Genomic DNA, 24,790 nt, shown 5'->3' with positions numbered 1-24,790 from the left:
TGAGAGTGAAAAAGCTGGCTTAAAACTCAACATTCAGAAAATGAAGATCGTGGCATCTGGTCCCATCACTTCATGGCAAATAGATGGGGAAACAATGGAAACAGTGACAGACTTTATTTTCTTGGGCTGCAAGATGACTACAGATGGTGACTGCAGCCATGAAATTAAAAGATGCTTGCTCCTTGGAAGAAAAGCTATGACCAGCCTAGACAGCATATTAAAAAACAGAGAATAACTTTGCCAGCAAAGGTCCATCTATTCAAAGCTATGGTTTTTCCAGTAGTCATGTATGGATGTGAGAGTTGGACCATAAAGAAGGCTGAGCACTGAAGACTTGTTGCTTTTGAACTGTGGAGAAGACTCTTGAGAGTCCCTTTTACTGCAAGGAAGTCAAACCAGTCAATCCTGAAGGAAATCAGTCCTGAATATTCATTGGAAGGACTGATGCTAAGCTGAAGCTCCAATAGTTTGGCCACCTGATTCGAAGAGCTGATTCATTGGAAAAGACCCTGATGCTGGGAAAGACTGAAGGTGGGAGAAGGGGACGACAGAGAATGAGATGGTTGGATGGCATCCCTGACTCAATGGGCGTGAGTTTGAAAAAGCTCTGGGAGTTGGTGATGGATAGGGAAGTCTGGCGTGCTGCAGTAAGAGTCGGACACGACTGAGCAACTGAACTGAACTGAACTGATAGGAGGTGGAGCTTCCACAGTGGGGCAGAAACTGAGGATGCACGTCCAGGCGGGGGACTGGCCTAGGGCCTCAGGCTGCTGCTGATCCACAGGGTCAACTTGGACACACGCGCTGGAAACCAAATGGAGGAGAGTAAGTTCGAATCTGCTGGCGTTTCTGTTTTGTCAGCACTCCTAATTACAATGAGTTTCATTCAGAGTTGGCTGTTGCGTCACTTTGGCTTCCAAGCCTGATGTGAACTCCTCCTTGGGCAGCTTTTACTCAGGACAGAGCAAAGTAGAAATAGACGGCCACAGTGCAGAATCTGAGCAACAGGGCTCCTGACAGTTGATGTTTGCTTTCAGCCACTTTAAATACCAGAATTATCGAATGGAGATAAAAGAAATGTTAAAGTATTTTTCACTAGAAAACAAAAGTCTTGAATATGTAAGGTCAACTTATTAAAATTACATACTGCATATGTTTATCAGATTTAGATGGGCCTAAGTGTAATTGCTTGAAAATATTTAGTATTGATTAAAAATGTTAGGAATTATGAGTTCAAATTTAATTGAGTGAATACAGTGAATTCCTTCCTGAATCTTCGTTGGTAGGCATATGAAAAGACAGACTGGGCCTGGCATGACTCTCTCTCGATTGTGACTTGGCATAAATATTTAATGTTTTTCATCTTTACCTTCTTTATTTATGGAGATTAAAAGAAATAATGTATGTGAAAACTAAGAAACAGTATACAATCTTCAGATATTACTATGTCTTCAGGGGAAAAGTTCCCTCCAATCGACAAAAGGTTAACTGGTAAATGTTTTTATTTGAAGTAACAACCTTTTAACGAATAGACTATGTGCAATACCTAGAAAGTCTGACTCCAGTGAAGTCTGTCTTCAAGCAATTGTAATGTGACAGAATGTTTTTATTAAAATTTAAGTATGCATATTTCTTGATTGTTGTTCTAAGAGGATTCTTCACCTGTATTTTCAGTGAAAGTACTGGGTTAGCTTTAATAATATGAAAATTATTCATTTTCATCCTAGAAATTATATCCTTGTTTGCGCTGTTGCTGCAGCACATCTGAAGGAGCACTAGGCATTGATCTGTTCGAACGATTTGTCAGGTTTTGTGGTTGTTTCCTCTTTGGTGCTGTCTCCTTTCCTCATATACAAAACTACACTCAATAAAAGCTCAAGCAGTATATGTTAAAACCCAAAAACCAGTAATGTGATAAAACCATGTATGATTTTCTCTCTGTGATTTGTGTGTATGATGTGATACATACAATGGTTTTGTTGAATTTATGCCTCTCTAGGACAGAGTTCAAATTACACAGGGCTGAGAAATCTTTCTAAATATCTCATACAAGAAGAAAATTGAGGTTAGGTAATCAGAATTGATGAAGGGGCCAAAAATGGGTCAGATTTTCCCAAGAATGTGTCACGGATCAGCTCCTCTTAGAATTAATCCAACAAATCTTGACTTATTCACTATAATTTAGTTTTGTAAACCACTGATAACTTTGCTTAAAAGGCCACTAGTCACATCTAGACTATTACTGCATAGGCAGTCAATAAGTTTTATCTAAATGCTTTAGGTGCTTCATTTAAAATCAACTTAAAACACAGATTTTATTTTCATGTAGTATTTGCCCTGGTTTGGTTTTGTTTTCCAGTGTTTGAAACATACATTAGTACGTTGAGCTGCACCCAGACCACCCACCAACTAGGTGCAACTCTGCCCTTACTCTCCATTTACAGGGAGAAAAATGATGCCCTCGTAGGAAGGAGGCTGAGACTCAGGAGGCAGGAAGAACAGACTCCTGGGCAGGCCTCAGGCGGAGCAAAGCTGTGGTGCCCAGAGAGGCAGACAGCAAGGGCTTGTCTTCCCGCAGGAGAGGCCCTTGGGGGCGGAGCAGTCTAGTTTACAACTTGAACCTGGTGGACTGAGCCCAGCGGGGAGCAGTGTAACTCAGTCATCACACCCACTCCTATCTCTCCAGAAGATAAGCATTAATTATTTGTGGTTATCAAGTCCTCTTTCCTCTATTCTCATGCTTTAAATGAGAAAAGGCTTGTTATTCTCAACTGGTTTATTTCTAGATGTTTCCACTTGATCATTCTTCTTTGTTCTTATTCTAGCAGCTGTTCTTTGTCCTCAGCTAGCCCACTGTTTCCCAGATGTCTTTGGTAGGAGTCATCTTGGCTACTGGTTAAGCTTCTAGCTTTCTAGCCTTTGCCCATGGAGGGTGTGCTTCTGTGATTCTGGGTGGAGCCTGGGAACGCACGTGTATAACAAGCACCTCGGGATTCTTAGGGTTTCGGCGGCGCTGCCTGACCTCGACCTCCGTGTGGCAGTGCACCAGCAAATCCGTATGTGGGTAGGATGCCAGCTTTGGCAGAGAAAAATACCTGAGACTCATGGAGCATACTTAGGCCCCAAATTATTCATTGTATATCTGAAGTTCAAGCTTAACTTGGTGTCTTATCTGGCAATCCTACCTTTGGGAAAAAATAGATCTCTACTGTAGACGTGCCTGTTTGAACTTATATAGCTTGGGGGCCAGATAAATTCTAACCAGAGTGAGAAGGCTCTCTCACATAAAATGGAGGTGCCTCTTCAAACCCTCAATGTGTCGCCTTTCCCAAATTCATATGTTGAAGTCCTAAGCCCCAGTACCTAACCTTATTTGGTGATAGTGTCGTTACAGAGATAATCAAGTTTAAATGAAGTCATTAAGATGGGCCTTAGCCCATTATGACTGGTGTCCCTATCAAAAGGGGAAATCTTGTTGAGAGGCACTCACACAGGGAGAATGCAATGTGAAGCTGAAGGCAGCTACGAGGGTGATGCCCGGGAACACCAAAGGTGGCCAGTGACCACAGGAGGCTAGGAGACAGGCGTCAGGTTCAGCCGTTATAAGGAACCAGCTGTTCCAACTCTGGGGTCTTAGACTCTAGCCTCCAGAGTAGGAATTTCTGCTGTTTCAGGCACTCAGCTTGTGGTGCTTTGTTAGGGCAACCCTAGCAAGCTAATAAACGCGCGGTACAAAAATTGGGCTGATGAGCTTTTTTCCTCACTTTGGTGTGGAAAATCTGTAGAATGTGGGCTTGACAACTGGCGTGATCTCCATTTTACAAACGTGAGAGCTGAAGCACAGAGTAGTTAAATGACTTACACCAGCTTACACAGCAAGCCACTGATCACAGTGTTTCATATTTACCAACTTTTATTAACGTACAAACAGGAATCATATTTATTGCCAGTAAAGTAAAAGGTACTAACCTTTGTTGAGTGACGACTGTCTTATGCCAAACACTTCATATACATTATCTATTTAATCTTCAAGATAACCAGTGATTAGGGACTGTTAATTTTTCATTTTCAAAAAAATCAAAATCATTTTTGATTTTCATATGGATGAAAATCAAAGCTGAGGAAGATGAAGGGTTTGGGCACAGTCAAGTAGTGCTCCTCCAAGAGGAGGGGCCAGGAATCAAGTTCCAGTCCTCTGGTTCCAAGCTCTATTCTGTACTACTTCTGGACAAGAAAGACGCTCACCACTTATGTAGCCCTGTAAAGGAATAGATGAGAGAAAAATAGGTTATTTATTTAGTTGGACTTTTTTTTTTATGCTGTAGAAGTATGTATTTTGCTTCACGTTTTCATTTTGCATATATGCACATAAATCAGTAATCTTTGATGTGGGCAAGATCACCCACAATGTGTTTGTTCATGAGTTTTTACCAAGAATTAGAAGAACATGATAAAAGTAAAGTTTTCATATTATTACAGGTACTTTTATTCATGCTGTTTCTGTTTTGCCTTTAGACCAGAATAGATGTTGTCAAATTTAATTTCTGAGTTTTAAATTCCTATTAATGCTCAGCAGTTTCCCTATAGGATTGCTGTCAGTAAAATCTTTCTGATGAGGGAAATATTAAGATTTTACTTCGGTATTCCTCCTGTGCCTTCCCCAGCATCTGAGATTTGTGGTACAGATTTATTCCTTTGAGTTTTCACTGCAATGTATCTAGTCCAGCATTTTAACAGTTAATGTTTGCCTGGTAACATTGGAAAGGACGATTTCTCACCAGAGGTGATTTCTGGCATGCAGAGTGTGTGGCTTCTGAGATTTATTATTTTTATGGGGTGGAGAAGTTTCTCCAGGCTATTTCTGTGAATGAGAGATCAAAGTCAGATGGATCTGACAACTTTCCTCTGAGAAGGACCACCCAATAGTTTGATAGTTCTTGTTTTGTTTTTTTTTTAACCACTCAGTGATTGATGTTCCCATGATCCACTATCATTTTGTTTGGAGTGAAAGCATATGAAGAAGCCCCTGTTTCTGCTCTTGATTTTTACCAGGAAACTACTGGGTGATTTTATTGTTGTTATTATTGTTTCATTCAAATTCATAAAAATTTCCCATGTTCTTTTCCCTCCAACCACCCCCCAGCTTCTCCTTAGCTACTATTTGTTTTTCCTTCATCTAAAGTGGAGTTCAGTGAAACCTATTTGACTCCCTGTCTTGGTGGGGAAGCAGCAGACTTTCCTGGATTGGGTTCTGGCATCAACTCGGAGACCAGCTTCACCTTCTCTTGAGGTGAAGTTGGTCTCCTAGATTTTGCTGATGAATAGTTTTATCAGGGAAGTGGTGTATTACTTTGGCCTTCAGTTCCTTACCAAGGGTAGGGCATTCAGAAATCTAGATACATGAGGAATGGAGTGATCTAATTTAGGAATAGCTGAATGAGGTGGGTAATCAGAAGTGAAATCAGAGGCATCTTGTGAAAAACCAGATAGCTCAGCAAGCCGGATTAAGTTGGAGGCACACACGGTCAGACAGTTGATCTAAGAATCGACTTTAATTCAGGGAAATTTCTGCGCATCTCACTTTCCACGTTGCCTTATGCGAGGTCACTCACTTTTAAAAAGTCCATGTTTCACACAAAACTTTCTCTGTTAAAAGTATTTTCTAATGTTATTTTAAAAAAAGAAAATGAAAATCATAATAATCTTGAATTTTTCTAGAAGACAGCATTGTAGGTTAGTTAGATTTTGGAACTATTTACTCAGTTAACGAATCTGCCTGTTTTCCCTAGTGGAAGAATTGTGACACATGGTCTTTCTTGCACATCAGAGAAAAGCCACAGAGAAGAGTAAGTCATGCTCATTCTATAATTCTGCCCACATTTAAGTACTGTGAAGTTTTGTGTGTGCTTCTAATTATTTTTAAGGCTTATACAGTCATTCTACTTGACTACAGGAAGGGATTCCAGGACTGTTGGAGACACAAAAATCTAGATTGCCCAAGTCCCTTATATAAATTTGAACAGTACAGTTGGCCTTCTGAATCTATGGTTCTACATTCACTGATTCAACCAATGGTAGGTTGGTTTCGACCAGGGATTGGTTGAATTCCAGGATGCAGAGTCCACAGATGCAGTGAAGACCCACTGTAAATGCAGTGTTTGTTTTAGGACTTCAGCCTGGAGGTTGTAATCCTCTTACATCTACTTCTCAGTCTATTTACTCACTTATATTCCTACCCCTAAATACAGTTTTTCACATGGGAGGCTCCATAAAGTGATGCTGTCTTATGGAGGATTAAGAAACAGAGATCCACCCATCTTTGTTGTGTTTATCCGTGCATGATGCTGAGGTGAGCAAGAATGCCACCAGCACTTGGCTTTCCTGGATGATCCTACCCTCTAGGATTGACTAGTAGCAGTTTTGTACGTATCTTATCCTGAAATCCTTCACTTTATGAGTCAGAACAAAGTGTCATGTTACAGAGGTGGCTCCACGTGAATACATGTGTTTAATGATGAAAGTGGTTTTTTGTGAGAACTTAGCAAAAACTAGTATGTCAGTAGTCATTGGTTACTAAAGGTAAAAAGAAAAAGCCAAGAGGAAAAGGAGGATCAAAGCAAACAGAATTCACCAAGTGTGACATAAATCAGTAAAGGGCGTGAAGCATCAGCTGTGCCTGTACAATTTGGAAAGGGTGAGGGTGACTAATATGAATTGGAAATGTTGGCACCAGACAATTTGAAACACTGCAAATTTTCTTCCTCTCTGTTTATAATGGACTTAAATCATGCTTGAAGATACTACTTGAGCCAGACCATATTTGTTTGCTGTATTTGAAATAATTACTTGTTTTAAAACATTCTCTTTTCCACGATGTAGGGAGGAAAGCTCTTCACTTTCTTCTTTGTGAGGCTGTTTATTTGGTCTTAGCAATTTATAACTTCATCCTGTTAGCATTAGTTGTGTTTGCTGGCCACCCAGTACCTTTTGAACTTTCTTGGGTGTAATCTGGGATGTTTCCAACCTTGGAGAACCACTTCCCCAGGATGGAGCTCAGAAAACCAACCTCCTGTGCCCTAGGGCACTAGAGCATGACCTCGATTCCACCAAGAAATCTAAATTCCGAAATGAGCAACTTGAGGACAGAGGCTCCACCTGTAGTCCATTTTTGCTAGCCATAGAGGTGGAGCAGCCGCCTGCGCTTGGGGTGGCCATGTTTGCAGGCTTGGATTCTTGGTGCAGCGGAAGCACTGACATTCTCCTTCAGCCTGTTTTGTCTTGTGTCATATGTTGTTCCCGGAAGCTTAGTACTGAGCCTAATTCTCAGTATACTGTTAATAAACTCCCTTTTCTCCCTAATCCGCTGCTGTTACTTACAACTAGGAACTTGAAAGGTATCAATTCTCAATTAACACTGAAGCATCTCATTAGGGTGCCAGACTAAACTTATCATGCCTGTATTTCAGTGACAGATAAAGGCAAAAGGCAGGGTCTAGACTTAAAACTTGAAGAGTGATACCATTTTTAGGACTAGACCTAGAACGGTAGGCCTGTCAATGAGAAGTGATGCCTGGATTCAAGGTAAAGGTTTGAGTTCACTCTGGGAAAAGACAGCTCCAACATGAGGTGACAGTAGATATCAAAGTCTATAAAGTGAATGGAATACGTTAGATTCATGCTTGATTGGCATGTTGAAATATGGGTAATTTTTGTCTTGGTTTTAGAAAATTTTAGATGTCAATACCATTTTTTGATTCTGACTTTCCTTTGTCATATTTCCAAGATATGAAGTCTTAAAAAGTTTCAAAGAATTGGGTTCTTTGTCTACTATATACAGAAGTAACTAAGCCTAAATTATCTTTATCTTTAGGATTATTTTATATATTATCATCCACACTTCTGTTTAGTTGATTTTCTTTTTTTTTAGTTGATTTTCAAATAATGATGCTAATTTTTCAATTTTTAGTGAACAGTATGTGCAAGAAAGTACTTAAAATGAAAATACACTTCAAAAATTGTGGACCTGTGAATTTATCATTTGTATACTCTTAGTTTAGTAGATTTATTACAATATTGAGAGTTTTACTTAAAATGAATACTGACTCTTAATTTGGGATTATGACAGTCAGGAGGTAATGTTATTTTAATAATACAAACCAAATGCTAAGTGCCTCTCTTCCTTGAGATTCAGATGGTTATCTTAAAATCCTTCCCTTACCTACACAACTGAAGGATTCCTTCTTAAAATTTTCTTATTAAGTGTAATGATAATAATAAAAATAGCCTCCATTTATTTAGTGGTGATTGGATCCAGTCTCTGAGTTATATGTTTACATAAATGATCTCTAATCTAAACAACACCCAGCAAGACAAGTTGTTACCCTGTCATATTAATATCAAGAATTTAAGGCTCAGAGAGCTTAAGTGACTTGCTCATAGCCCTCCAGGTCTGTTTAAAGTTGATGCTTAAGAGTAATTTTTTGTTTGTTTGCTTTTGGCCATGCCAAGCAGCAGGCAGGATCCTCCCCGACCATGGATGGTACTGTGCCCCCTGCAGCAGGAGCGCCGCGTCTTACCCACTGGACTGCTAGGGAAGTTCTCAGAGTAATTTTAAATTAAATGAAAGGAGACAAAGGTGCTTTTATTAGGAATCTTTACGTGTTGCTTAACCCTGAACCTGATCTCAGAGTGTTAAGTATAGTGACCCTGTGGCCCATCCTAGCTTTTATACTCAGAGAAGAGTTGTCCTTACTCTGTGGACCAGATCTGTGTCTTGATGTCACAAGTTATTATCTTGTAACAACCAGCAGTGACTACTGAGAATGATTTCATTTCACTCCCTGTTGAAGTAACTCCTCATAGATTTCAGCTTCACTTTGTCTAGTTTCCATTCTTCACGCATGGCCAAAACAGTAAAATGAGTTGAGAGTGTGCTGTGTTGAGAATGTAAACCCTCTGACTTGTTTCTCAATATCTGCAGATACCTCCACTATTTTCTTGTTCTAAGAAGGAAAAATAAGTCAAACGTTTCCTCTTATCCTGGGAGATGCCAGGCCTGATTTGCACTTACTTTAGAAGCCTTAATATATTATTTGTATGCTGTTAACTGTGAATGAAGTACCTCAGATAGATTTTCCAGAGCTGTAGTACTTAAAAGCATAGGATATTTTGAATAAAATATAACAGGACATTTGAGCAAAGTTCCACCTGGTTTTGCGATAAGGGCATGCATTCTGAGCCAACGCAGAGAGAAGAATCACATCAAACTCCTCCTGTCAATCCTCCTGTGCTGTTTGGGGAACAAACTTTATATTTGAATAGATCATCACCCCGTCAACGTTCAAAGGATCGGCTTCATGTTCCATAATGAATCACATACTCAAAATATAGACATAAAAGGAAGCACTGTAAATTTTTTTGTGTGTTTTCAGCTATAAAGAAATTGTGGTTTTGAAGTTTTTCTTTCCTGACCCTCTTCAGTATTCTTATTTCTGGGATGTCTGAGTAGGGGTGAAGGAAGAACTTAACAAGGCAATGATCTCACCTGAGAAATACTGGAGTCAGAGAGAGGAGACAGTATGGAAATGAAGATTTTCAGTCTTACGTAATAATCTAGTAACATCTAGTCGTGTGTATGTATGTACTGTTTTGGGAAGGATGACAGGCAAACGTCCATAGTGAAAAAGTGGCGAGGTTAACCTGAGGGTTCCTTCATTTCCCTATGTATTGCATTCAATATTATTTTTTAATTATTTGAGTCAAACAGCTCCAAGCTTTTTCACCCAGAAAAATAGTCTGCAGTTTGCAAGATCTGACTGAAGACTGGGATGAGAATAGAGAAATGGGAGTTGAATTTTATGGCTTGACTTTATTCACCCAAAAACTATCCCTTTGGAAGCTTTTGTTCATTACAAAAATAGGTTATTTCAGTAAGTCTAAATAATGCACAGAAATTTCCATCATTTATCAAATGGTTTGTAAGTTCAGCTGCATCTGCATACATTTGAGCTGATATATTAAAAATAATGTGTAGCACAACTTATGTTTAAGGTATAGGTCTTAAGCATTAGGAACCAGAATATTTATTAGGTGGGATGGTATTTGACTCAAAAATATTTTATTATGCAAAGTAGCACTTATAAAAATGATACTGTCATTTTTAAAAGGTATTTAGAGGAGAAAAGCATGAACATATAAACTTAGGTATTTAAGGTGTTCAAAATTCTAATAGAGAAAGTTGGTTATCAGCACACTGACTTATTAGTTAACTCTCAAGCTTACATTATAAGTACTACATTAGTGATATTCTAAGATGTACTTACTATAGAATACAGTGTTGCAAGAGTTAAAATCCACAGTACCCTGTTTAGTAAATTTTAGGGTACATTGATTTTTACTTTGAAGTGAGGATGCATTTATATATCATTTTACACCTAAATAAAGATATATTTTATAAATGAGGAAATTTTGTAATTATTTGGAAACATTTTATGGTAGCTTTTTCGTTTAGAACCACATTTTACAAAGTGTATTTTATTTTTTCCGAGTTTTATTGATACACAATTGACATATAACAAAAACAGTGTATTTTGTATTGTTGGTGTCTTACATTCCATTATATATAGTAATTATCTTTTGAGTATACACATCAATAAATAAGAATTGTAAAGATACTAGAACCTCAGCCAATTTTGAGGTTCTAGTGTTAAACCAGTGATATGGGTTGGTAAATACTATGGCATCTTGAGAGGAATACTTCCAATTAATTTTCTCTCTTTTATGATAGGGATGGCCCAGCCGAAAATGTGAAAAGAAATTAATGTTGATTATCCAGACATCAATAAAAATTTTGACAAATTCCAATATATATTTTCCATAAGAATGTTAGGAAGATGAACTCAAACATATTAAAAGATATCCTACAATGGTCTATTAATGTTTAGCCTGTGGATGGTTTCCCACAGATGATATCATTAAACTGGAACATTATTGCACTTTATTTAGTAAATAGAATGAAAAGCATACAGAAGGTATTGATGTATGACATGAGTATGGGAGAAACTGGTGGTGTTAACAGAATGGAAGACTCTGAATTAACTGTAGAAGATTTGGTCTAAAACATCAATAGGTGTATTAGCATGTTGAGCTTGTATAATTGTTTCCATAAAGAATTGAGGTTTAGCACTCACCCTGCTTGGGGGGTTGGGGGTCTGGGCAGCTCATTTAGATTATGTCAAGGATATTATTTTGGGGCAAACTATTGATATATAAGTATTGAGAAATAATTCTGTTAGTCTCTGGGGAAATTCAGGGAAAATGGGTTAGAAAAAGAGACCTCTGAGAAAAATTTTTAAAAATTCAAATGGTCTGATTTAAACAGAAGAAGCATCAAGTGATTGAGTTATGAGAAGAGGTGCCAGCTGTCCCCCATTTCTGTGAACAGAGAGTAAGAATAAGTGAGTGTCAGTAAGAGTGGGAGCAGGCGGTCACTGTATTAGTACCAGAAAGAAAAAGAGGAACCTATTCTTAGGAATTTTGAGTACAGCACATAATTGTACCTGGTAATGACTATGTACTCATTTCATAAATATTGAGTGTCTTCCATAGGAAGGTCTAATGTTAGGTATTGATTCCTGTTTGAAGCCAGGAAACTAAGGACTAGATACACAGTACCCTTCCTAATTCTCATTCATGAAAGTGGTTAGCAAGCTAAGTGAGACTTCTTGAGAAATGGAAAAACGTGAGTGGTATCTATTCCATGAGGTGATATATCACTGTTACATACAGTCAAGAATAGGATGGTTCTATAGAGTTCGTCACTCTTTGATGTCAATTAAACTGACCTTCATATTGAAGTGTCTTTTGCATATTCCTTAAGAAATGTCAAGAGAAGCAAGAGAAGGTTAGTAATGCGTCTTATATTTTCTTTGTCACTATTTACAGTGTATTATGTACATAGTGTAATCTGTCAGCCAACTTTAATTTCATAAGCTATTCATTGTGTTTAAACAGTGCCTTTCTTATATTAAATATTTATGTCAGTCTTTGAGAAGAATACATTAAAATGGCAGATGGGGGTTGCTTTAAACATTTCCTTGATTGAAGGCAAGGGACCCCCTTGTGAATTTATAGTTTACTTTCAAAGAAAAGTTCACAATGTCTGATAATAACCCAAGGAAGCTAGAATTCCACCAATTCCCAGCACTGTGATTTCAAAAAGCAATGGCTGCAAACAATCTTCATGCTTCAGCACCTTCCATTTTGAAATTGTTTGCAAGGGCAGTGAAGAATGATGAACAAAAACATTTACAGTTGTATTGCCTATTAATAATTCAATAGGAGTACACCTATTTTGCATTAATATTACTTTTTCATTGATTTTTATCCACAGTAACAAAGATAAGTGGAAAATCAAATTTTTAACCTATGTTGTACAAGAAGATATGTCCTAAACTCTAGAATTCTGCAACTTAAAGGATACTCTGGGAGTCACGTCCTTGGTTTCCTGAAGGAGGGATGTGCCCTTTTGCTTTACTATTTTCTATTTGCCTTGGTAGCTGATAAGCCTGAATGATGGTTATTTATTGGAAACCATCCAATAACACTTAACCAGGAATAACACTTATTTTTTTTTTGCCTTTGAGAATGATGTCTTCTAGGTTAAACTTGAAAGAACTGTCTATCTTTAATTATATTACTGTCTTGAGTAATCATGATAAAATTTGTTCTCTTTAATAAGAGCTTTGCTGAATATAAAAATGAGTTCTGTGAATTTTTAAAAAAATCTTAGAAGGTTATTTATTAACTGTCTCATCTGACTGTTGATAATTGAGATGCTGTCTTCGTAACCACTCTTTCTCTTTCTAAGTGAACAGCCTGCGTTTGATGTAAAAGGGTAATGACTATTTCTGAAAACAAGTTATTTTAGTTCATCCAACTACTTCATTAATGTTTGGTGAGAGCTTTGAAAGTTTCTAGTTGGTGAGAAGTTATGACTCTTGTATTACTTAAGTCACTTTCCAGTCATTAGTGGCCATCCTTGGTTGATAAACTGATTATTTACAACTAGCAGAAAGTATGGGTGTGTGTGGGTACCATGGACAGTCTGGTAATTTCAGAGTTCTTTTAAATTTATATATTTCAAGTAGTTGCTTGACAGTTATTTAGTGTGGATGTTAGGCAGCTGATTTTCTAGTGGTAAAAATTGTGTATCTTAATTTTTTTTATGGTTTATTATGTGTATGGTCTCTAGCATCACATTTTTAATACATAATTGAAGAATTCTTCCACACATGTGCTTTCAGTCATCTTTGAATCCCCTGAAATAGCAAGCTAAATATGTGGCTTATTTCTGGAAAGGGACCCATAACTTCCACCATGTCAAAGGCAATCTCTAACCCAGAAGATTTGAGCTAAGTAGCCTATCTTAATTTCCTTATTTTCCAGATGAAGAAAGTAAGAGCCAGCAAAGTCAAGTGACTTATTTAAAGGTAAACAGTATTGAAAGAACTTCATTTAAAATCCTTTCTCCCACCATATACTGTCCCTGAGGTTTCCCTATTTTAAGAGTTACATGTGCAAAACCTGGAATTGAAAAAAATTATGGACCTTTTCCATACAAAAATCTATTCAACCCAAGATACATATGAGCTAGAGACCTGGACTTATAATACATCTGAGATGCTGTTTTCAGTTGCATCTGAGCTTGAAGTTATTATCTGCAGAAGATAGCCAGCATTGATTCCATTTTGTAAGAGGAAGTAATGCCTCCTCCTCTGCCTAATTTTAACCTTATACAGTGTAGATTTAGCTTCTCCTTCTTCTGACATTTATTGAATAAATCTTGCTAGTTCCCAGGTAATAAGGAGGATTCCCAGTAGACCCTGGAAAGATCCTCACTTAAAGGCCCCAGCTTAGTGAAATGGCCTTCCTGTGAGGATGGTGACAACATATAGCTTTAATACATGCAACCGCTCATTTGTTGGGTTTTCTTTGGGGATACTCCTGGTCGTCTTGGGGTGAGGGCACATAGAGATATTATCCCATTCTTTCTGGTATTAAAGGCTAACTTGAGGGCAAGGATACTAGTTACCAGTGTAGGAGAATATGGAGGAGAGAGTTCCAAGGAGCAGAAATGGTCTTCATCCAGAGCCACAGTAGGGAAAGTAAGATACAGTCAAGACAGTGGGATGGGGATGTTCTGACAGGGGCAGTTACTCACAAGGAAGGAATGATAGCAGATTGGATGTTTCCTGTTTAATCTTAATCCTGTTTTTTAATAGTCTTTCTGTATATTTTGATATCAGCAGCAGTGATTTTTGCCTTGTATTTGGCCTTTCTTTAACATTCCTAATCACCAAAATAGGGTCTTGGGGTTTGATTTGTAGCAGGCAGGGCATGGGCTAGATTTATTATTTTTAATTTTTGCTGGCTCACACTAGCCCTCATTGAAAATCTACCCCTGTCCACCTCAGTAGTTGCTGGCACCTGTGTTCTTCTCCATGGGCAGGAGGGCTGCTGATGGCCCCTTCCCACACATCATTCAAGGACCAACTCATGTCAGTGTCTCCCATCCCATTTGGACCAGAAAATATACAAGGAAGAAAGCCTAGAGATTTAGTGCACTTTTATTTAAAAAGAATAAAAAAGGTGTCAGCTCCTGGCTTATGATGTAAGTACTTGTTTAAATATTCTAAAACTGTATTTTCTTTTCTTCTCTAATTTTAACTCGTCTTCATAAAGTTCATTTTCAAAAAAATTTATCAAGTTGGTTTGGAGTTTCCAGATCAAAAAAGTGTCAGTAATTTCTGGACTTCTTTCTTGACCAAAAAGTGCCAAGAAAAGCTGCATTAAAACAACAAATCTAATTTTAAGAGCACTTCATGTGTTAAAAAGCAGACTCAAACCAAACTAATGAAAGCTATTTAAGAGAAGTCAGTTGAAGTGGTTCTAAGCACTTATTTCATTGCTTTCTTAACTCCTTGACTGTTAACACTATAAATGTGAACTTGAGAAAAATTAACTTGCTTTTGAACTCTATAAAAAGTATTTTTTTTCTTTTAATTAACTTTATTGTTTTTAAAGCCCAGCATCAAGCTCTATTTCTGTGCTTGGGTAGTTCCATTTGCAAATGGGGCCGTTTCTGCATATAGGTCTGAACAGACTGTGCCACAATTATCCTTTTTATTGTAACTTGACTGTCAAATAAGTAGTTTTCTTCTCCAAATGGAAATTCAGAGTAACTCAAATGCCTTCGTAAACATATTGTCATTTCCAGTTTCCAAAGGCAATGGCCCCTGATCCAGCAAACAAAGCCCACATTGAGACCTGAAATGGACCCAGACGGCCTTGTTACTTTGGTGTTTCACATAATAGTAATGTTTCTAGTATTTGTTGTCTACTCTGTGGCAGCCAGAGTGGGAATTGCTTTGTATGGATTATTTTGTTTATCTTTATATCTCCCCTGTGAGGTGTGGGTATAATTATCTTCATCTCACACCTGAGGAAACTTGTGCTCTGAGTTATGGAGTTGACTTTACCCAAGGCTTTCTTGTTGTTTAGTTGCTAAGTCATGCCCAACTCCTTTGTGACCCCATCGACTGTAGCCCACCAGGCTCCTCCTTGTCCATGGGATTCTCGAGGCATGAATACTAGAGTGGGTTGCCATTTCCTTCTCCAGGGAATCTTCCCAACCCAGGGATCGAACCTGCATCTCCTACCCAGCTGGCAAATGGTAGAGCCAGCATTCTAAACCAGGCTGACTCAAAAGCTCCTGTAACGTACTGAGCATCTATGCTGTACTGATACCCAGGGATGTATATTTGTCTGTGTGTTTCTAGTGATAATTCATCTTTGAAGCCTCTTCAATTTAGAAGAGTAACTATACAAAGTAGTTGGCCTTGCTGGCTTTAGGTCCTCTGTTGAGTTCTTTACTGGAAAATTTGCCATCGTTGATTTGTCACAATCCAACGTTGCTGTGCCAACTTTACAAACAATACAGAGGATTTTAATGTGGTCATTGTCACTGACTAGTAAAAGGCCATCGTGGGGCATTAGAACCTGGTCTTTCTTATAAATATCATATGATGTCACTTGTATGTGAAATCTAAAAAAAAAAAAAAGAACTTATTTACAAAGTAGAAACAGACTTAGAGAATGAACTTATGGTTACCAGGAGGGAAGCATGGGGAGGAAGGGGAGGTTGAAAGTTTGGGATTGACATGTATACACTGCTATAATTAGAATTTATAGTCAACAAGGACCTATACTGTACAGCACAGGCAACTCTGCTCAATAATCTGTAATAACCTAAATTGGAGAAGAATTTGAAAATGAATAGATACATGTATATGTATAACTGAATCACTTCTGTCTACACCTGAAACTAACACAGCATTGTTAATCAACTATGCTACAATATAAGTAAAAATTAAGAAAGAAAAAGAACCTGTTCTTTCTCCAAACAAAACTATTTTTCTATTTCTGGGTTTTCTATTTAGAAAATAGAAAAACTATTTTCTATTTCTGTACTATTGGACAAGCTACACAAAAGGATTAAAGTACAGATGTGGGGGGGGGTTGTTTGTTTGTTTTGTTGTAGTGTGTGGTGGTTGTTTGTGGGATCTAATCATCTTCAGAACACTTTCTAAAAAATTGTTTCCTAACTACAGAAATATTGGAAAAATTTGTTATTAAAAAAGAATGCATCCTTTCCACAAAGGTTAAATATTTGAATCATTTCCCTGCTTTCTGCCCCATTGCTTTTCTTCCTTTAGCAAATATTAGTTAAGTAGTTATTACATGCTATGGGGGCAGGAGGAGAAGGGGGCGACAGAGGATGAGATGGCTGGATGGCATCACCGACTCGATGGGCATGAGTTTGAGTAAGCTCCGGGAGTTGGTGATGGACAGGGAGGCCTGGCGTGCTGCGATTCATGGGATCGCAAAGAGTCGGACACGACTGAACGACTGAACTGAACTGAACTGAACTGATGGTCATTGTATGAAGAGCTGAGAGCACCTAAGTGAATGAAACACACCGTGTGACCTGTAAGAACTTCCAGGTGCTTTTTGAGCAACTACTGGATACTGCTTACTTTGAGGTTTACAAGTAAAGGAGTAAAACTCCATAAGATCTGCAGGGGATTGATTTTATAGTATAGGTTATCTTTACATATTTAATATACATCTCAAAACACTGAGATCTTATTCTGTATTTTAGCTCCCACACCTAACCATAAAATCTGGCCATTGTCTTATCTCTGTTCTGTGTTTAACTGTAGTGGGAAACCTGTTCATCATGGTGACGTAAGAACGATTTGCAAACTCTTGTTAAGGATCGAGAGCCTGTAATCCTTTTGGGAATCAATAATTGGAGAGTAGGAAATCATAGTGTGTTAACTGATTTCAGGGAGGGAATTTTAAAAGTCTTGAAAAGATTTTTTTAAAGAATTTTGATAATATATTTAATTGTTGTTGCTATATACTCCCACAAAGCCTAACCCCTGGTGTTTCTCTAGGTGTGGTTATCAATATCAGCAGAATACCTAGACTTAGATAGACATCACCCAGATGTACTTCGGTAGAATTTTACCCACCCTGCTTGAATTTTTAAGATGCTTTGTAAGTGATTCTTAAGCACAGTAGCACTTAAAATCTCTCTTCTTGTTGATTTTGTATGTATTTAAGCAGAAGCAACTCTGGTTTGAGTAAAACAGAAATCACAGAGGGATACTTAGTGACTTGTGAGCCCTAAAGAAAGCCTTACTAGATGTCCATATGCCTTCTGGCCCAAAGCTGTGCCTTCCTTTACAGATGAGATGCTCTTTTCTTCAAAGGTTCTAAGTAGGGGGAGGCCAGAATTCCGTAACACCAGATTCCAGAGCTTTGAAAACTCCCACTTCTCAAAGAATCTAATTTCCTAACCAACACCAAAAATATTCCCTTAAAAAAAAAAATGGAGGGAGAATTTATTTTTTTTCTACTTAGTTTCAAAGAGACCTCTTTTTCTGATGAATTCATGTAATCCCCACAGACCCCTCCCAGGAAACAGTGTTAACTTCTTTTGTTATATCCTTGCTAGGGATCAGACTCTCTACTAGTTATTTTTGTGTTAATGAATTGAACAGTTAGGTGAGATGGTTATTATTTATCCTTACATCCTAGTTAAATAACTAGCCCAAAGATACCAAGTTAATCAGCGAAGATTTTAGGAATGAAACTGTGGTTGGCTGAATTGCACAACCCTCTTCCTAAGGCAAGAACAATGGAAGACAGCACTTCCCATTCTGAGCCCCACACACAGAAATTCCCATCCGATGAAGCCAACATCTTTCCAAGCTTCTCAGCAGATTAGTACTGAGTGAAGGGACTTTCTTCATCTCCCCTGGAAGAGAAGTCACCCTCTTTCTGAATTTAAGTATTTACCTTACTCATGAGGCTATAGTGTCTATACTGTCCTTTGCCTCAGAACAGTAAGATACTTGTTTTGGTTTTAGAGGTCTTTCCTTTTGACTCTTACAGGTTTAGAATAAACAGAAGTTATGTTTTAGTAAACAATATTATACAGCCAAATAGGTGACGCTGTCCATGTGAAAGCTGGATGAGAGTTGACTCTAAAACAGTGATGAGACATTTCTGAACTAAAACTAGAGACTCAAGATTGTCTCTGCAACTGTAACTTTAGCACATTTGACTGAATGTTATAATGTATTCACTGTAAAGTCTAGAAGCCTTATAAATATATGACTGGCAGTTGCCTTAGGCAGAAATCTTTTACTGATGCAATGAGATAAAAGTAATTAAGCTACATGTAGCCTGATGGGTAATTAAATCCATGTGAAGCATTTTGTAACTAATTGCTATGTTCTAATCACAGATTGCTTTCTATTTGTCAAGGTAAGTGTATATAATTACACAGTCCTTATTTTCTTTAATCTGAAATCATCCCAGTTGGATGAATATTTTTAAGCACTGAATCTTAGACTATATTCGGTACATTTCTTGCATAAAGGTAATTTGCATATTTTGTCATTTGAGGGCCTTTTATAATAAAATAGCTGTTAGGGTCACTGATGGCAATTCTGTGGTCAATAGAGATTTCTGCAATCTAGGTTCATTGTTCGTTTTCATTTATTTTAATAGTAAAGCTGGTTTGTTATTTGCTGAAACTGGTGATGTTCAAAGCATCATGTGCACTGTGGTGCTGATCACAATCGTTTGAAAAGACCAAGGGTCAGTACGTGGTGTGAAAGAATTTCAGTCAAAAATGGAACTAGAGGATGTGAAATGGAAAATCTCAGAAGGATGGAATTTAACTGAGAGAATGATTTCCCATGAATATCTGATTTACAGAAGACGGAATCCTATCTCTTGCATGTTGTTCGGTCGCTAAGTTCTGATTCTTTGTGACCCCATGGACTGTAGCCCACTAGGCTTCTCTATCCATGGGATTCTCCAGGCAGTATACTGGAGTGGGTTGGCATTTCCTCCTCCATGAGATCGTCTTGACCCAGGGATTGAACCCAGGTCCCCTACATTGTAGACAGATTCTTTACCCACTGAGCCATCATCGAGGAAAGCCCCTTTTTATTGCTAATGACTATTAATAGCCTTGTAATTTATAGTGAATATTCTTTACCTTTGGTCTCCTCTGGTAACTGTTACTCAAGTCATGGTTTCACGATGAAATGTAATACATTTGATAAAAAGCCAGCTACTTTCCCCCCTTGTCCTTCCCACTGGTTTTCCTCCAGTTGTTCAAGTTGCCCTGTGTGCGTGCGGAATTGGACTCCTGCTGCTGCACGCCAGACCCTCGCCTGCCCTCTCTATGGAAGAGGGCGTCCGCACCTTCCCAGCGATGGGACCTGCTCCTCATCAGTCATACGTGTTATGTTGATTCCCTTACACCACAGTTTCTTGTCCTCTAGATCTCCTCTGTGTTAGTGCTTGTGTAATAATAAAATAGATGTCACATGGCTGATCTTTGTTACTTGCTGTGCTGTGCTGAGTTGCTCAGTCATGTGCGACTCTGCGACCCCAGGGACTGTAGCCGCCCAGGCTCCTCTGCCCATGGGATTCTTCAGGCAAGAATGCTGGAGCGGGTTGCCAGGTCCTCCTCCAGGGGATCTTCCCGACCCGGTGATGGAACCCAGGTATATCTCAGCTTAATACCTCAGAAACATGAAATATTCTTTCCATTGCATGTTGGCATTATCATTTTCACATCTCCCTGGCCTACTCCTTATGATTATTTACAAGATAGATAATATCTCATAAATATGGAACTTAAAAATATTCTGTGCATTTACTTTTAAATTCTGTTTCATAAACGTGTCATCCATTTTGTTTATAAGTGCCTTAAGAAACTGGCAGACGTCACAAAGGACTCAGTGGTGACTTCTTAATAAGTACTACTTTGTGATGTTAATGGCAGTAATAAGATCTGTTTCAAAAGCCGGACTTTTCACTTCTAATAGCAAATAAGTATATAACAGTTTTCTTCTTTATGTTATGTGTGAAGCTTTTAATTTGAAGACAAATTCTTCAAATTTGGTTCATTTGATGGTATTTTTTAAAAAAATAAGGTGATAATTTTTAGAAGCATCCTGACATTAGCTACTTTAAATCAGGAAGTTGTACTCTTTGCTAAAGGAAATGGGTTCTTGATTTGCATTGTTTTTATGGGGGAATGGTGTTTACACCCAAGGTCACTAATTGTGCTGTCTGCTTCTGGCTTATCATCTTCTGGCTTGATCTTTGACATTTCAAATGTGTGGAGTTCTATGGAACTGAATAAGTGCACTTCTGTATAAAGTGATGATCTTCAAATGATTCTCTAGTGGAACTTTTTTTCCCATTAAAATAATGCTGTTTTCTTCATTTCAAAAGGAAAATATTAACTTAATTCATAGAAGTATCTCAATTGTCAGTATTTTCCAGAGAACTTTTTCTCATTGTTTTGATGTCTAGCCTTTACTTGACTGGATGTATGAAAGATGACAAATTAATTCCTAAATAGAAAACATGTATTAACTGAAACTCAAATAATTTATTATGATTATTTTATAGTCTTTGATTTTTTTCTGTTAAATGTATATTTTAAGTATTTTTTGATTGTGCAGTTTTCTACTATAATGAGGAAAGCATTTTTTTACACTTTAAAAATTTTAATTGGTGGATAATTGCTTTACAGTATTGTGTTGGTTTCTGCCATACAGCATCTCAAATCAACCATAACTATATATATCCCCTCCTTCTAGAAGCTTCTTCCCAGCCCCCTCCCATATTTATATTTTGTATTCTGCCTGAAATTCTATGACTTTCTTCTCTTCCTGACACTTAAACCTAAGAACTGCATTTGTAGGCTCCTAGTTTAGTCCCCCATGTTCTCACCCCCGAGTTGTCGTCTCCGTCTCTAGCACTTTCTTCCTGTCTTTTAATTAATTGAGTAACTAAATCAACAAATATACATTGGATGCTCATGAAGTCTCAGGCAGTGGTCTATTACAGGAGATACATTAGTGAAGAAAACAGGTGAAAATCTCAGTCTTATTGTAGTTTTCATCCTAGTTGGTGGTAGGTAAGAACGAAAATACACTATAAACATAATTAGAAGTAAGCTATTCTGTGTTAGACATTTTTCTCCATATTTCCTTCTGCTGGCTCTTCCCTCCTGTCCTGTTCACCAAGTTACCAGGGATACTTTTGGAGATCTTAAGAATAAATAGTGAAAGAGACCCTTTCTAGGACCTCAGCTTAATCCTCAGCCAGTTGAAGTCACATGAAATGACACCAAAGAACTAGGACATTTCAGAATACAGAATAAATCCCCCCCACACACACACACAAAGGGTTTTTTATTTTTTTAAGAATATTTAAGTAAACCCATTTGAAATATTGAGATTGGATTTCCTAGAAGAGATTTTGCAGACTTAATAGAGGTAAATTAAAGCATTAAAAAATGTAACCAGTGCTCACTTCGGCAGCACATATACTAAAATTGGAATGATACAGAGAAGATTAGCACGGCCCCTGTGCAAGGATGACACGAAAATTCATGAAGCGTTCCATATTTTTACTCCTGCAGCTCAATTCCAGAAAAATAAATGACCCAATCAAAAAATGGGCCAAAGATCTAAACAGACATTTCTCCAAAGAAGACATACAGATGGCTAACAAACACATGAAAAGATGCTCAACATCACTCATTATCAGAGAAATGCAAATCAAAACCTCAATGAGGTACCACTACACACCAGTCAGAATGGCTGCTATTCAAAAGTCTACAAGCAATAAATGCTGGAGAGGGTGTGGAGAAAAGGGAAGCCTCTTACACTGTTGGTGGGAAGGCAAACTAGTACAGCCACTATGGACAACAGTGTGGAGATTCCTTAAAAAACTGGAAATAGAACTGCCATATGATCCAGCAGTCCCACTCCTGGGCATACACACCAAGGAAACCAGATCTGAAAGAGACACGTGCACCCCAATGTTCATCGCAGCACTGTTTATAATAGCCAGGACATGGAAGCAACCTAGATGCCCATCAGCAGACGAATGGATAAGGAAGCTGTGGTACATATACAGCATGGAATATTACTCGGCCATGAAAAAGAATTTATTTGAATCAGTTCTAATGAGATGGATGAAACTGGAGCCCATTATACAGAATGAAGTAAGCCAGAAAGATGAACACCAATACAGTATACTAACACATATATATGGAATTTCAAAAGATGGTAACGATAACCCTATATGCAAAACAGAACGAGAGACACAGATGTACAGAACAGACTTTGGGACTCTGTGGGAGAAGGCGAGGGTGGGATGTTCAGAGAACAGCATTGAAACAAGTTTCACTATCTATGGTGAAACAGATCACCAGCCCAGGTTGGATGCATGAGACAAGTGCTCGGGGCTGGTGCACTGGGAAGACCCAGAGGGATGGGATGGGGAAGGAGGTGGGAGGAGGGATCGGGATGGGGAACACATGTAAATCCATGGCTGATTCATGTCAATGTATGGCAAGAACCACTACAATACTGTAAAGTAATTAGCCTCCAACTAATAAAAATAAATGGGAAAAAAAATAAATAAAAAAATAAAAAGCTGTTAAAAAAAAGTACTAGAAAATAGAAAACTGTGTTTGCTGTTTAAATACTTGAAATATTAATAAGCTTTATATCTAAAGTCAAAGTTCCCTGGTTATAACTACAGAATTTCTGATCCTATTTGACTGTATGTTTGGTGGAGTTCACTTGTGAGAAAGACATTTAGGATCAGAAAATGTTAGTCATAAAAATGTTCTGTTTATAAATGTTTTTATAATAATTATTTGTAGTAATTAGGTAAAATTATTCTGTAATAATTTAAGTTATGTTTGTTCCTCATTCTGTAATTGAGTTCAGTAGCCAAAATAACACCAAATCTTTTTTGCTTTTTTAGTTTCCTTTACCCTCTAAGCTCTTCTGTAGCTGTTCTAGTTTGTCTTGGAATTTAGATAAATTTCTGCCCATCACTGTGATCTGCTCATATTAATCTTCTCTGAGACTAGGTCCTGCATTACAGGTGTCTGTTCTTTCCTCCTCCTACTTCCTTTTTTATCTATACTGTTTGGACTGCTGGGAGTGGAGCCTGCTGTAATTTAAAAAAGAAACAAAAACAAAATAACATCCCTCCCTACATCCTATTGAAACACCAGAGGGTCCTTTCATAGACACGACTGTCTGTATTCTCTCTAGGGGTATTTAAAAAGCCCGGTGTATGGAGCAGAACACACTGGTATTAAGAGGATAAACTTAATCTGCCTCATTGAGGCTTATTGCAGATTTTTGGAGACTGGAGAGTCAGATGCCTTATTTTTAGAAAACGTGTCATCCTTTTGTGGTGTTTAGTTTGGTTTAGCTTTCCATTATTTCCAAATTCTTACGAAAGTGTGGAAATAAACAATTTTTATATGATTATGACCTTTCAAAAGGAATTAAGTAGGTTGTTTTTATTTAACAGCAACATCGTCAGTCTATTCCAACAATTTTTTTTTTCTGTGTATGACTGCAGTCAGATGTCAGTGTACTCTGGAAATACTGTTTCTTTATTAACTCTTATTGTTAAAGCACTTGAAAAGATCATTTTAAAGTTTAGTAAATTTATGGATAATTGATTCATCTGAATTTACATGTACATGGGAAGTTTTACCTCTAAGTAAAAAGATGGTTTCTATTCACTTGCCCTGGTATCCTGTAATTACTATCTGTTAACAAAGAACTGTAAGTAAGGATTGCTTAGAAGTTAAGAAACTAGGCAACAAACGTGCAGTATTTAAGTTGCATTTTCAGTGTCCAAAGAAAATTGATTTTGATATTTTCTCATTGCCTAGTGCAGAACCTGGTACATTAATGTGTACACTCTGGGTGTATTCATGTGCATATACATATATGGGGGCAAGGAAGAGGCACTTTCAAATGTTAGCTGAATTCAACTTAATTAGTCATTTTTACTGAACACAATCTTATTAATTAAATTGATTGGAACCACAGTTTATCGAGGGCTTCCTGTGTGCTAAGGCACCATAATAGGTCCTCAGCATAAGTGTATTAGGAAGATCTTGCATCTCTCCCCGGAAGATTCTTCCATCCTCTCAGGAGAGACAAGCAGTTAAGCCAGTAATTATAATGCATTGTGGTATGGAATTTTGTACAAGATGCTGGGAAGCACAGGAGAGGAGCATCTCAATTAGCCTGGTTGGTCAACAAAGTTTCCTGGAAGAGGTGTTCATTACGCAAGAAGAGTG

General features: G+C 37.8%; 1 protein-coding gene and 1 non-coding gene across 8 annotated transcripts in view; both read left to right on the top strand.

Moving 5' to 3' along the window:
• CDKAL1 (CDK5 regulatory subunit associated protein 1 like 1) overlaps positions 1–24,790 on the top strand; it is a 580,103-nt gene that overhangs the window by 314,397 nt on the left and 240,916 nt on the right. The gene's annotated exons all lie outside the window — the stretch shown is intronic.
• LOC122697948 lies at positions 21,971–22,077 on the top strand. Its single transcript, XR_006342269.1, has one exon. It is a non-coding gene; the product is annotated as a U6 spliceosomal RNA (small nuclear RNA).

This window comes from Cervus elaphus, chromosome 7 (genome assembly GCF_910594005.1).
Source record: "Cervus elaphus chromosome 7, mCerEla1.1, whole genome shotgun sequence".
Lineage (NCBI taxonomy): Eukaryota > Metazoa > Chordata > Mammalia > Artiodactyla > Cervidae > Cervus > Cervus elaphus.
Note: the sequence above shows the minus strand (reverse complement) of the source record. Positions and strands in the feature narration are given on the sequence as shown.